At 49.8% G+C, this 15,265-nt stretch overlaps 1 pseudogene across 1 annotated transcript; it reads right to left on the bottom strand.

Annotated features, from left to right (window-relative positions):
- Positions 1–700: 700 nt before the first annotated feature.
- Positions 701–15,265, bottom strand: LOC108581619 (annotated as a pseudogene). Its single transcript, XR_001894069.3, has 2 exons — positions 14,758–15,265; positions 701–3,154 (listed from the first exon to the last, which is right to left on the bottom strand). The product of XR_001894069.3 is annotated as an uncharacterized LOC108581619 (transcript).

A 15,265-nucleotide genomic window follows, 5' to 3' on the forward strand; every position in this document is an offset into this window, starting at 1 on the left:
GGTTGGACTCCATGAGAGATCTGTGACTGTTCGGTTCCCTGGGATAGGGTTGGTTTTGTGTGTGTGTGTGGTGTGTGTGTGAGAGAGAGAAAGTGTGTGTGTACATGTGCAGGGGTGCTCTGCAAGGGTCTCACCCAACAAATAAAACAGCCTTCATTTTTAGCCCATAATTACAGTCTGCATGCAATAGTTAATGCAAGGTTGCCTTTAAAGACATTCTCATACACTCTAGACAGCTCTCTTTTACTTAGCCATTTCAGAGCACAGATTAGGAAAAGCTTCACTGAAGTCCCTTTGGTTGAATATGTTCTCTGCTTGGGGAAACCATGGCCACTATGAATAGAACCCTGTTTGCTGCCTCTTGTCACTCTCCAATAGTATCTCCAGGGCTAAGACACTATGGTAGAGAGTTGACATGTCTTCTCTTCTTCCGTGATGTCTCGACCTGCTGAGAACAATTGGTGCAGGTATCCCAGGGCCTGAGTTAATCCAGGATCCGTCTCATCTCTAGGTAGTTAACCTGGGGTCCTCTGCCCTCTGCCCTTGCAGGGGTAGCGAATGTCAACACTCTTTCTGCCCTACCATGCCTGACCACTGGGAGTATAACTGATTTCTTTTCTTTATCATATCCCTTCTGGAATAACTAAAAGATTTCAAAAAGAACTCAAAACTGAGACACAATAAACACACACACAAATTGTGGCATTTACAATTTTAGATTATTAGATTGTTGAGTCTCTGTGTGACCAAAGACCTGTACAGAGGGCTTTGGAGGGGTCACAGTAGGCCAGGAGTCAGAGCGGACGGTTTCTCAACCCAAGAGACAGGAGGTCAAACCTAAAAGAGAAGAAAAGCCAAGGATGATGTTAGAAAAAAAGAACAAAAACAGAAGGGAGCCTGGGAGGGGCCCAAACTAAGGTGTCTTGAAGGAGATATCAAAATTAGAGCTTGAGTGGGGCTTAAAGAGCCAGAAGTAAAACCAACGCATCTCAATCTGCAGCATCTTGTGAAAGGTAAACCTGGCTGGCACAGTTTTGGGGAGTACAATGCTTTTCTTTGGCTTCAGGAGACCCCCTTTCCCAACTCCTTTGACCTTCAAACATCGATTGCAGAATCAATGTTCATTGATTATTGTGCTTTCATTGGGACACAGCACAGACACGCACAAATCAGCCAGCTCTTCCCTGACTATGGTGGTGGCCTAGTCCATTTGGGCTGCTATAACAAAACACCTTAAACTGGGTGGCTCATAAACAACAGCAATGTGTATCCCACAGTTCCGGATGCCGAAAAGTCTGAGATCAAGGAACCAGCAGGATCAGTGTCTGGTGAGAGCCCATTTCCTGGTTCACAGATGGTGCTTCACATGATGGAGGGGGCAAGGCAGCCTCTTTTATGAGGTTCCCCCTCCATGACCTAATAAAGTCCCAAAGTCCCCACCTTCTTACACCATCACATTTGTGATTAAGTTTCAACATATTAATTTGGGGAAGAAACAAATATTCAGAACATAGCTGGTGGGCAAACCGAATCCCCCTTGGGGCATGGACCAGGAGATTGAGAACATTTGGAAAGGGAGAACTGGAGTGAACAAGTCATGTTGAAGGGTGAGTGAGTGCCCATAAGCCACATCCTGTGAGTAGCATGGCAGTGGACAGGCACACAGGAAGAAACTGGCAGGTCTTTCCAGTGGTGATGTGAAACTCAAAGCCATTGGAAAGATGGCCATGTGTTCTGAAAATGAATCACCAGGGAGAAAGGAGACTCTTCCACCCAGACATATGAGATACCTCTTACCTTCCCAGTTATGGCCAATATTTGGGAGTCAGGATTTATGATTCAGAGTCAGTTCCCCCCTCCACTGCCCCCCGCGGGGGAGAAGTCATGGTGATTTTGAACCTTGGAGGAAAAGAATAAAGCCATTACGGAGAAAGCTGGGTGTATGAGTAGATTATAGGCCTGCATGGTGGCCTGGTCACAGATTGCTCATACCTCATGAGCAATCTGAGTAGGAAAGGAAGGAGCAAAAATGGAATGATGATGATGATGATGATAATAATAAAGAATTAGCTGATATCAGATGTTTTCTCCTTGGTTTCTGCTTGCCCAGGTCTGACTGGTGCAGCTTATAATTAGTCTCTGCTTGCAGATGTGTGGTTCCAAAGACTTGTGGATTAAAGAGAAACTCTAGAATTTCTCAGTACCTGACAAGTTGTAACGTGAAAAGCTACACTTAGTCCATTAAAGATTTTTCACAGTGACATTTGAGTGCAGCTTGAGAAATATGCCACCTTGCCATTTATCATTTTCAGGGCATGGGTGTCGGAAAGGAGTTTGCTATGAAGAACAAAACAAAATGGATTGCATGTGTAGAGAGGTGAGCTGGCGAATACTGATAAATGTACTTCACTGAATGTCAGCAAATGTCACTTGAGAAGCCATTTGCAGCTACCGTAACAGCCTCCCAAACCCAACAAAGAGTAGCAAAAACGGGCAAAATGAACTGGGCGTCTTGCTTCCGCATGAATAAGCAATCAGCCCTCTCAGAAGTTACACCAGAAAGTTGTTAAACTTGATAGAAGCAGCTTTTTCAACCATACTGACGCATACTATAGATTGCTACAGAGGGCTGGAGACCTTCTGAGGACGTCAGCGCTGTGACTCTGGGCAGAACTTCATAACCCCTTCTCTTTCAGGTAGGTGCCTTCCTTTTGTATGTGCAGCCACTGGCTGTCTCTGAGACATATTTTCTGGGTTTTCCTACACCAGCTTGCTGCTTTCGCTGTGTCTGCAGACCCCTCTACTCCCTATCTACTCCTAATCTACCCTCCCTTGCAGTGTAATCTGGGAGTGGCTGCAGATGTGACCTGGGATGCAGTCCTCACGTGCCATATCAAGAGAAGACCCAACAGAAACACCCTTGAGCCAAAATTTCAGTCTCTCACTCAAGAAAATAATTTTCAATGTGTCTCCTGGTTAATGTGAAAACTGGAGTAATGGACTCAGCTTCTAGTTCATTCTTGGTGACCTGGCCGAAACTTTCCCTCTATGTGATTTAGGATTTCTGGAAGGTGGGGGCCAGTGTTCTTCAGAATTCAGCTTGGGTTGAGATGTTCCCCTCTTCCTCCTCAGCTTGGTGAGTCTCCAGACTTTGCTGCAGAAAAGTAAATGGGAAAGAAGATCATATTCTCAGAAAAGCTCTCCAGGGAATGTGAGACTAATTAAAATAAAATTCCAGCTCCTCTTCATTTTCTAATCTCTGGGAGCTCCTCCTCCTCTTTAACACATACGAGGTCATCCAATACTTTTTTCCTCCGTTATACCAAGAGACTTTAACAGAGTAGCCTGAATTTGTCTGGCCTTGTGAAATATACCACACACAGGCACGCACGCACGCACGCACACTGCCCACACAAACTGAGGTCAGTTCAGCTTTCATTGGTGCAATGCTGTGGTACAGGACTCAGATACAAGAAGCTCTTTGTTGAATGTACATCTCAGACTGTGTCCCTGAATGTGCTAATGGACACACTTCCCTCTTCACACTGTTCTGCCATATGTTTAGCCTGTGTATATTGGAAATGAACACATTTACAACCAGGAAAAGATGGGCTCTTGGGAAAGTGAGCTTCCCTCAGATGAACTCGGAGGGGTGGTGCAGGAAGGAGGGGTTGGAAGCTAGCTCCTCTTCAGTCAGACTCCTTGCAGAGTTCTTAATTCTTGGTGTTTCCTCCTTTCGAATTAGGTGCTTCCCATGGAAGGGCCTTTACTTGGGTCTCAGGAACTCACAAGCCATCTGCTTATTATTGAAATTGAATTACCCTCAACTTGTTGACTTTCACATCAACAAGTTTAGTTTAGGAAGAAACAGTGGCATGTTTAGGAGAGAAAAAAGGAGAAGAAGATGAAAGTCAGATCTCTGGATCAGCGGTGGAGGTGAGGGAAAAGTGGAAGAGATCCTCCAGGGAGAATGAGATGTGCAATGTTCTGCTTGAGGCAGGACCCATAATAGAGCCTGGCAACACTTTACTCAGTTAAGGCACTTTCTGAAGAGCAAATCTCTGCTGTGTCCCAGTGTGGATTGCATGTCCCAGACCCAAAAAGCTATTAAAGCATAAAAACATGTTCTAAAGAACAGACAATATGGGTACAGATTTCTCATTGTGCCAGTATTCTTTATTTTCTTAGTTGCTGTAATTTTAAAATTTGTGTCTTAAAGCTCAAGCTAATAAGCATCTGTTCCCTGGGGTGAAAAGAAACTGTTCATAATTGATTAATATCACACGAATCCTGTAATTGCTGGAGGCTAGAGCTATGTAAAATCCTACCTTCCTATTGTTTTGTCTTTAAAGAACAAAAACAAAAACCTTGTCGTATAGACAAGGGTAGCCAATATTGTCTCTGTCTTTCAGTGAGAAAAAGCAAAGCTGGTTTGGGTGAGGTACTTTACGCACTAATTAGTGGCAGTAGCAGGTTTCCTTGTTTTTAATCCAGAAGCTGTTTACAGTGGATTCTTCTCTGCTCTATTTAAAAACCTAACAAGCCCCCTTTAACCATTTTGCATTGTGGGATGTTTCAAACAAAATGTTAAATTGCTACCACAAGAGGAAGATTTGTTAAAATACAAAACTCCTTAGAATTGCAGTAATCCCCTCATTCTTGCAAGAATGTAAACAGGACATCAGTTCAGGGAACATTTGCCCATGGAAAAGTCTCCTCTGAGCAAGAAACTTCACCCACTGCATGGTAGCAATGGGCATCATTTAATCGGCTCTAGACATTCCCATCTCAAACTGAGCTCCCCTGTCCTTGAAAGAGTGGAAAGATATATTAAAGTGGGAGATTAATAAGCAAATTTCAGGTTAACGCTGCAGGCAGGCCATCCTAAGGAGAAATGTTTAGAGGAATTTATTATCAGACTTCCACGTAACATATTCATTCATTCAAGTAGGCACTTTTAAATGCCTACCTTATGTCAGACCTGACATAATATTTTACCTGGATAGCAAGTTTGTTTAGAAGTCATACTCTTTGCCATCTAGAATCACACTCTCTATGCTCAGCTCAAACCCCATCTCTTCCAGGAAGCCTTCTAAGATTTCTCCCATGGTTGTGCGCCCAACCAGGACACCCATAAAACAGCATTGTTCTGTGCTGTCCTGAACTGGGTACATCTTTCTCCCCAACAAGTGTTAGTTCCTTGAAAAAAGGGTCTCTATCTTATCTCTGCATCACTGAGATAGTCTTTCCTAATCTACTCTTTAAAATGAGATTTAAGGCACTGAAAACTGGGTTATCTCTCACTCACACTGAGATCTAAACCACTTTGGTGTGAATACATGGGAAGCAGCCTTCTCCTCCTTGGCTACTGATAGTGTCTGGATTCAGTATTCAATGAAGGTCGTACCAACGACGTGGGTTGGGAAGGAAGTGGATGGGTCCATCTGGATAATCTGGGTGCCATGCAGGAAACATCAGACTGGTTAATTTGGAGGAATAGGAGCTGAATTATCCAAACAATTGTGTAGATGCAGCCTTTGCTGGCAAAGCCATTTTCCCCACCTCTGTATCAAATATGCTTTAGAGATTTGGGAGTTGACACCGCATCCAGATATAGTGGGAGAGAAATGGAGAACATTCACATTTTGCTCTACAGTTGCCAGCCTTGAGGCATCCAGGCTTATTTCCTACTAAAGTAACTTATACTATTTCCCAGTGGGAAGAGTTTGGTGTAGGAATCATTACATCTTCCCTCTCTTGTTTCTGCCCAGGTAGTCACAGGGGAAAGAATACCTAGCCTCGCCAACCCCACACAGCCAATTTTGCTATTGAAATCTAAGATTTTGCATGAGATCTGCACATGTTAATGACTTGTGATGAAGAGATTTTCATTTTTAAATCAGGGATTCAGAAATTCCCTTCCTTCCTTGTGATGCCAATTATTTTCATGTGGGCCTTTCAGGGAAGAATCTTTAAAAGTTTCAATCTTTTAATGCAAAGAGTCCCCCAAGCAGGCAGAATACATCCTGTCAGAGCCAAATGTCAGGCCAGAAGAACCTGTGCTTTGAGTCACTTGGCAAATGCACAGAGTTTAACAAGCTCTATTTTTTCCCTTAAAAATACACAAAACTCACTTAACATAATTCATAGTAACCCTTTCTTATTTCAAATATTTCATTTCAGTTCCTTAAATTGTTGCCCTGCCCAATTAGGGGGGGAAAATCTGCTTTCATTTTAAGAAGCAAAATATAAAGTTTCTAAAAGTAAGGATAGCTGAAAAGTTTTTTCCCCTCTTAAATTGACATTCAGAAAAAATAAATTTCTATATTCATTTACTTCTGATGTGAGAGCAGCAATGCCACCTTTGTTCAAAGAAAGTTTTTGAAATGATACAAATCTCTATGTGCATGTTTCTAGAATTAATACCCATCTGTTCACTGTAGCGGTGGGATTTTCTACTAGGGGAATCCGCATTGGGAGAAGTATCCCCGCCTTGGGAGCATTTAAGGAAATTTTAATATCCAAACAAAAGCAGTATTACCATCACTACCCACTCCCTCCCTTCGAGGAAAAACAATTAATAATTTGCATATGCTCATGACACAAATTAAAGACAAAGGGCCCCTCACAGGCTGTGGGCACTACACAGCACTCCGCAGGCTGCAGAGTCCCAGCGCCGAACGGTTGTAGCTTCCGAATGAATAGCATTAAGCTGCACCACTAAAGCGAGGTGTTCTGGGCCCTCTGGCCCATTCCCATCAGAGAATCGAGTTTCCCCAATCAGAAACATCTCCCAATCTTTCCGTAAGCTTTTAGGGGGAAAAAAAGAACATATAGTTCCAAGGGGGGAAAAATACATATATACTTTGCCCTTTTTATTTTAATAGCCAAACATTGTAATGCTAGCTAAATAGAAATTCTTGTCTGTTAATAGGTTCCTTTAGTTTGTAATAAATAGGAATGCTAATGACTAAAATTTAGTATTTGGTATGCATTAGCTTTTGTGCGCTTTTCTTTACAGTCCTCATTGACATGCAATATGGCAAGCTTCCTTTGAAACATATTTATAAAATAACTACAGTATAATTAAACCAACAAAGCCATCTTTTAAGTAAGCTTAATAGCACAGGTTTTTTTTTCACCTCCGTAAAATTTACTTTAAAAAAGAGAAATAGTTATGCCTGAATCCCACTGTATATTTTATTCTGTGCATCTAATATTTCCTTTGCATCTACAATCTATGCATATCTAATTCTTTCTGACAACTATGATTATTAATAAAGTGCTTGTGAAAGATATGCTTCATAGCTTCTTCAACAAGAATAATGTTTTTTTGTTAATGGAAATTGTAACATATCTTGACAGATACAATATATAAGATGTGCTTTTTTCTTAATTGTTAATATTGCTATGCTGAATACACAAGGAGCAGATCAACAGATATGGCAGGTAATAATCAGAGTGGATGCCATTTTATACAATGTAACTAAAAATATTTTAATGATATAAAAGCAATAGATAAATAAAAGCAATTATGTTTAATTTTGCTTTTGGTGTGCCGGCAATTTTTGGTTGTTGCTGCTGTTGCCAGTGCGTTCAGTAGAGTAGGAAGCTGGAAGCGCAAAGCAACCGGACCGAGGCGACTCTGCCTTCTCGCAGCCTAAGGGTCCTGCAAGCCGCCCTTTCTCTCTCCGCAGCTTCAGCGATCCAGGCTCGCAGGGCCCAGCTGAATGTTAATTTGGGATACACAGGAGCTCAAGTTTTGCAAATCCTTTTCCCTCTCTCTATGCCTCGCGGTTTAAGACCACGCGATTTCCCAAAAAGAAAAACTCAAAAGATGCCAGGCGCCGGGTTGGAGTCACTTAGAGCCAGCTCTGGCTGCTCCTCCGCTTCCCCGACCCCGGCCGCCGCTCGGCCCTGCCCCTCGCGCCTCGCCCCCTTCTCCAGAAACTCCGTCCTCACCGCCTTGCCCCCAACCCACCCCCCGCGTGGAGAATAAACACAGTTGACATCACTCTTATAATCTTTATTTAAAACTGTTTCCAAGGTTACAAATTGCCGAGCCTCGTATGCAACAGGTTCCTCCGAAGCGGTATCATTACAGATTAACTGTAATGTGTAGGATTAGAATAAAAGCATAAGGGATTAGGTAAAGGGCGACGCTCGAGACATAACGCCCGAGCGCATCTCGACTGAGTCAGCCGAGGGAAACCGGGAAGGCGCAGGGTGTCAGGGCGCCATGGCGCCGCCAAGCCGGACTCGGTTCCTCCGCTCCCGCTCCCAGCCCCGGCCCCAGAGCGGTCAGGACGGCGGCGCTGGAAGGGCCAACGCGGCCGAAGGTTTTGCAGCCAGGCTTCCCGGGCGTCAGGGGCTAGGGACGGGTCCCCGGAACTGGGGAAGATGAGGGGCTGAGAGGCCGTGGAGGCGGAAGGCGCGGGCACGCCACGGCCCGGCTGGGAGCTTCGGGAGCGCCGCGCCCGGGACGCAGTCTCCGAGCGGTATGAAGCGCAGGGAAGGCGGCGAGGGGACCCGCACACCCGCACGGGGCACCGGATTTGTCCATGTGGCTGACACTGCCTTCAAGGCCCAGGGGTGATGGGGCCCTTCCGGGCGTCCTCCTCACCCCCACTCCGCCGCGCCTCCCCTGTCCGGCTGGGGCTGGGGACAGCGGCAGCGGATGGGCAGCCGCGCAGGCCGCCCGCACCCTTCCGAGCCCAGGCCTCGGGCCTTCGCCGCCCGCCCAGGCCGTGCGCCCTATTGGACCACCTTCCCGCCGGCCTTCGCCTGCCCCTCTCGCGCCAGGAAGGCCCTGGAGCTCCCTCTCCCCTCACACCGCTTCCTGCAGGGCCAGGGCTCGCCGTGCTGGCCCCATTTGGACTCAGGCCTGCCCTGGGCCACGGCCTCGGGCCGCTGACGCAGCCCCGAGGGCTGTTTGCGTGTCGGAGTGGAGGGCGCGGGGCTGAAAAAACAAACAGGGCCGGGGCGCGGAGGCTCGAGGTGGGGGCCGAGGGGGCTGGAAGGAAGTGCGCAGTGTGGCGAAAGCGCGAACAAAGCCCTCTCGGGAGCCTCGTCACCCCTCGGTGACCCCAGGCCCGTCCCGCTGAGCCGCGGGGCTCCCGGGCCTCGCCTCCGAGCAGGCCGCACCGCTCGGTGGGCGCACGCCAGGCCTCCGCGGCCGCCCGGGCCTGTGCTCCCCTCGGTCCCCACAGGCCGAGCCCACGGCCCGCCCCGAAGGCGCGAGGGACAGCGCGGCCGGCGGTGGAGCCTCACCCAGCCACGGAGCCCACAGAGCGAGACTGAGGAGGACTCCATGTTATTGTCCGTCGGGAAACCGGGCTACTCTGGGGCGCGCTGGAGCCACCACTCTGCCAGCAGCCGGGGAAGGGCCAATAGGGCTCCCAAGTGGACGGAAGTGGGCGACCAACTTCGCCGCGACTCCTGCTTCCTAAAGAAGGGCCTTGGTTGAGGCGGCGGCGGGAGGGGACTCTTGCAAACAGCTGTTCCTCATACATATTTCATTACACAATCAGATAATGCGTCCCACCACCTTCTCAATTATTCACAGATAAACATTTTCAAGACGTTTTGACATCTGTCTTAGTGCCTGCTATTAATTTAGTAATCACTGTAGTTAAAAATGTATGGGATTTTTGCCGTCGGAGCACCTCCTATCCGGCGCGCGGGCCCAGTGTGGGACTGTGGCTGGGAGCCCGGGCCCTCCGGGAGTGAAGATACCTTTGGAGGTGAGACGGCCTCTATAGCGCGTTGACACTGTTGATGGAAGGGATTAAAGGAGTATCAGGTTATTTTAATTTATTGTTGAAGATGATGACTGCCCCCACCCCTACCCGCATACCCTCCTCACTTTCCCACCCCAACCCTAGACCCGACAACACGGTTCAGCCCTTTGCCCCGGGCAGCGGAAATGGTTAGCTTCATCTAGGAGTTTGTGCTGAGGAAGGCGCAGGCAACCCTAGTCGGCGTAGGCAACCCTAGTCGGCGTAGACAGAGAGAACCGCACGCAATCACTGAGCACGATTTCTCCCAACAAAAAAAACTAACAATAATAGCGACCCACGCTCAAGAGGTCTCAAACCTCCGAAGTTTTGCCCCAAGCCTTGTGGCCCTGGCAGAAGTGACAAGGGCATTTGGGAAAGACAGAGAAAAATAAACTCGCTCCAGTGGCTGTACACGGGGCATTTGGGGCTATGAGAAAACGAGTTGCTTTTCTGCTTGAGTGATAAATGTTGCAACAGGCATAGCTATGTGGACGCAAACAGTTTTTAAAACCAGAGAAGCAGAGTTTGAAGAACCTTGTAAGGCTGAAAATAATAGCAAACATTTCCAACTTCAGGATGTTGTGATTGTTGGGAAAACTCTAGATAAATTACCCACACGGGGGAAATACTGAAAGGTAAACGAGTTTGTGTTCTGAATTTCAGCTGCCGGGAATGAAAGTTACACTTTGAGTTTGAGAGTGATGTCTATTTGTTTCTCTTCCTTCTGTCAGTCTCTTTCCCAGGTGAGTTAGCAGGTGGACTTTGATTTTTAAAACAAGGAATTTGGGAACAAGGAAAAACAAATCTGGTGAAAGAAAATGGCCCTGGAAGAAACTGCCCTTCCAACGAAGATTTAAGTGACTCCAAAGTGATTTTCACTCTTTATTGTTCAAAATATCCACAGGAACAAACTCGCTAAAATGTCCAGGAATTAACTATCTAGAAAAAGAGAAGGACATAGTGTTTGCCCCCAAAAGAGAAGAAATTCACACCCCCATACTCTTCTGTTTCTAGGACAACTACATCTGCAGAAACATGTCCTCTTGTGGTGTTTTCCGGGTGGTTCATTTCTTCTTCACAAAGTGGACCCTCCTCTGCCCCTTGGAGGGTGGTCATCCGAGTTGCTGGGCCAGAAAGTCCTTTTCTTCCACCTTCTTTGTCTAAATGAATCTTCTCGAACTTACATTCCACTTTCAGATGAGAGAGGGAGGCTCAGAAGATGTGCTCAAAAGAGAGAAAGTTGAGAAGGGAGGTGAAGTGGAAGTGAGGGCACCCCTGCTCCCAGGGAGGCTGCCTCTGCTGCAGGAAACCCGGAGGTGGCCACTAGAACTGGTTAGGCCAAGGGAGCTCACAGTAAAAACAAGCCTATGTAGAGTAGTTTCTCAGGCCTTGCCCAAGATCCACTCTGGAAACCCCTCTCTGCAACCCCCCACCTCTGCCCTGGACACGGGTGCTCAGCCAGAGATCGGACAGCAGGGGGTGAGGACTTCCCAATATATCACACAAAAAAATTTAAAATGAACTATGTAATTTGGTTGACTCTTAAGTGTGTTCTTTTGCAAATGTATTTGACATACAGGGTACTGGGGTGGAGATGGGGGCAGGAGGGTGTGGATCCGTGTGAATGATCAAGTTTAGGATAAGAAGAGTGAAAGGGGCAAAATAAGGGTCCTTCAGCTTCTCAGGGCATGGTTAGAGCTAAATGTTCCTATTAAGAATTATGAATCTCCCAGCAGTGAGTGAGAACTTGTATGCGCTCCACCCAAATCCTTTTTCAGAATGCAAACCCCTAGGTCAAAAATAATAAATAAACAATAAAAACAATCTCGGTCAAAATGAATCTTTCTTGGATTGTCCTTTTCTGGGTATCTCCAACAGAGCTGAGAGGAAGGCTAAAAGGTTGGCTCCGGGTGGATAAGGCCTTGGTTCTTTCTAGTGGCCAGGACTTGACCTGAAACCTTTCCCCCAGTCGGCTCAACAAAGTTTCTCCCTCCGAGCCAACGTCCCTCTAGCAGGAAGCCCCCTTGGCCTTGCAGCCTGCGTCCTCATTCTGCGAACTCTCCCCGTTCGCGGCTTCCTGTACATCTGCCCTTGTGGTTGGGGTCACTCCTCACGGGCACTGTGGTTTTTGTCTGCATCTGGACAACTGGGTGTGCACCCGTTCATTCAAATAATTATGCCTGTGGACACTTCTTTATTCCTCAAATTCCTCTATTAGTGTTCCTTTAATTCTCCGATGTGTATTCGGGTACAATTGCCTGTACGTTCCAGGCATAGTCAGGTGACTCAGCTTGAGTCTGAGCTCAAACGTGCGCGACCCCATGTTTGCATGGGGAGGAGGAGGTGTACACGTGCAAATGCGGGACTTTGGGTGGAGTGTGAGGTTGATACGGCTTTCGGTCCCAGGGCGCTCTAGGCCCCTCTTAAATACTTTCATCCGCCCAATTTCTTAACCTTTCAGGACAAGGAGGGAGACCCTCCGCGATCCTGCGCCCTGCCACCCTTTGGGAAGGATAGGACCATCATCTAGGACGTCTCCCGGTGGACTGTGGCTGGGCTGGGCTGAATGGGCGGGCGGAGGTCTCGAGGTCTCCTCCTTGCTCTCGATTGCCCCCATCACCCAAGCCACCTCGAGGTCGAGTGCCCCCTGGGGCTCTGTCTGGGGAGGTCATGGCGTCTCGAGGCGAATGATATGCACGTTTTGCGGCAAAACTCTCCTAGGCCTCCCAGGAGCAGCTGTATTTGTAACTTGGAATTGGCCTGGGCCCGCCTCCCTTGGCCCCTCCTCCAGCCCCTACCTCAACACGCAGCGCTCAGCGGGCTGCCAGAGTGCGCTTCCCCGACCACCCCCAAGCACCCTGGAACCTCACCACCCCTCAGGGTCCCTGGGGCATCCTAGGGGCCTGGATCTGGAAGAATGGGGGCCAACAAGAGTGGCCAGGGCTCTCCTGGGGGCGGTTTTGCCATGTATTCCTCCGCTAGAATTAGCCTTTCGGGGCCGCGCGCCTACAGGTTTCAGAGGCCAGCGGGAACGCTGGCCACGGGTGTGTGGGGGTGAGGGGTGTGGTGTGTGTGCACGTGTTCGCGCGCGACTGGAAGCGGTTCCTTGTGCATTTCTAGAATCTTGTAGATGTGTTTTCTCGTGAGAATGATGCGGACTTACTGCTAACTTCAGGTCAGTTTGTTTGGAAAGGGAGAATGTCAGTCCGATGGTCGGTGGTTGTGTCTCTCATGAGCATTCGTACGTACAGAGTGAGGCCACCTCCCCTCCCCCATGCAGTCTCCCAGACCTGGTCAGAGGACCCAGGCCCCAGGTCGCTGAGGCCCTTGCTGTGCGCCCTGGTGCTCTGATCCTAAAGCCTAAGCTACGCCGTGCCCACTTAAGGTCAGGGTGGAAAGCCTACGTGGGAAAGGGGGACCTGGAGAGCTACCCCCACGTCCATGGCAGGGTGGAGTCCCGACCTTGGCATATTGGGCCTACCCACTTGGCATCTCCCTGCCCCGACCCCGTCTGGGATCCGTATTGGCAGTGCCAAGGGAGGGAGGAATGGTAAGGGAGTTGGGTCGGTACAGGACGGAAGTGAAGATGGAAAGAGAGAAAAAATAAACAAAACTAGGTAGGGACAAGGAGATGGGTGAGGCTAGGGTAGGGGTGGAGTTGGTGCTGCCTCGGAGAGCAGCGGCTTTTCACCCTGCTATAGGGAGTTGTGTTTGGCTGAGCTGCCCCCCCCAGTAAAGCTAATGATGTAGTAATTTAGGAGGGGGAGAGGGGCTGGGCAAAAGGAGAGAGGGGAGAGGATGGGGAAATGCGCGCCCCAAGAGCGAAAGCAAACAGCTGTGGAGGCGCTGCCCGCGACTCAGGCTTCCCAACAGGTTAGCTATACTGGGATCCACCCGGCATTTCGCAGGAAGGGGTGGGGGGAAGACAGAGCGAGAGGGGGAGAGAGCCTCAGAAGAGGACAGAGGGAGGGAGGGAAAGAGAGCTGGGAGCCAGAGAGCGCACCGCGCGGCTTAAAAGGAGAGACTTACTAATGAATATTTATCCGCCGCTGCTCGGTGCTCCCGGCTTCCCTTACCTTTCTGCAGGTAAGATCCTCCCTGTGCCCCAGCCCCGGGGGCCCTCCTAGCTCCTCAATCGGGGTGCCTGTGGCTGGGCGGGAGGGCTCTCCGTCAGTAGGGGTGGGAGGGCGGCTCTATTCTGCGTTCACTCTGGGTGCCCGGGCATGCGACCCTGCACGACTAGGAACCGCGTGCGTGGGCTCCTTGTGTGGAATGAGCGTGAGCATGTAAGAGTGTGTTTGTGTGTGTATGCGAGAGAGAGACAGACTATGCGCCCGCAAGCAAGCGCGCCTGTTTCTGGCGCGCTCTGGAAACATTTTCCGACTTTTCACTCGGACGCCCTGGATTTCTCGCCTTTGCCTTTCTCTGCTTCCCCTCCCCCTTCTCTCGCCCTCCCCTCCCCCACCCCGGTCTACCCCACCCTACCCCACTCCTACCCCGGCTGCTGAGGCGCTCTTCTGCCAGCTATTGTACGGCTGGCGCGGGCTCCCCCGGGCCGCATCCCAGGCCTCTCATACAAGATGAATAATTCTGTTTCCGCCGTAAACCCCCACACAAAGGCTGCCCGGCCACCGGGTCCCCTGTCCCCCTTCCTGGGACTTCGGCTTTTGAGGTGCTGCGGCGCGTTGTTTCTCCCTCCCTCAGGGCGCCAGGGCCCAGACCAAGGAGCTAAGAGTGATCGGGACTTGGGGGTACCGGGTGGAACTCCTTGGGGGCCGCCCGCCAAGCTTCCTGGGCTGCAACTCGGAGCCCAGAGACCCCCAGGGGAAGGGCGCCTCTTCCCCCACCACCACCCCAGCCTTCGCCTGCGGGAGGAGCACGGGGAACCCGGCCCAGCCGAGGGGGAAAGAGGGAGGGGAAAAGGAAGAAGGTCGGGGTGGGGCTGACCTTATAACCAGAATTCTTTAAACGGACTTACCCGGCCACCTGTTGAGAATCCATGTGGGGTCGGCAGGCTCCGGAGTTGCGCAAGGTGGACACACAAAACCAAAAGCCGGAGTTGGAAAAAGAAAATTCTTTTTCTCACCGGCCGTCAGGCTCTCAGCTCCGCGCTAGGATCGGGTGGCTGTACAACCAAGATCGACTTTACCCTGTCCCCCAACGCCCCCCTCATCCCACTGCTCCACGGCTGGGAGGCTCGGGACTCAGAGCTTGCGGACTTGGCGCTCAGGGCCAGCACCAGCAGCTCGGCTTAAGCCGGGGCAGGCTCTCTAAGCCCTGCTCAGAAGTCAAGAGCAGCAGCTCTGCTGCTCCTCGCCGCCTTTCATGCCGCGGCCGCTCCTTATTCTTGTGCCTCGGCCTCTCCCGGCCCCCTCGGACAAAACCCCCAGAGCCCGGCCACTCTCTTCCCGCTAAATCCCCTTCGGGGTCAGTGCTCTACCAGCACCGGGCCGCGCGCCTCTCCTGCCAGCCGTGTGGCTCTTAAA

The sequence above is a fragment of the Papio anubis genome, chromosome 14 (genome assembly GCF_008728515.1).
Source record: "Papio anubis isolate 15944 chromosome 14, Panubis1.0, whole genome shotgun sequence".
In the NCBI taxonomy this organism is placed as follows: domain Eukaryota; kingdom Metazoa; phylum Chordata; class Mammalia; order Primates; family Cercopithecidae; genus Papio; species Papio anubis.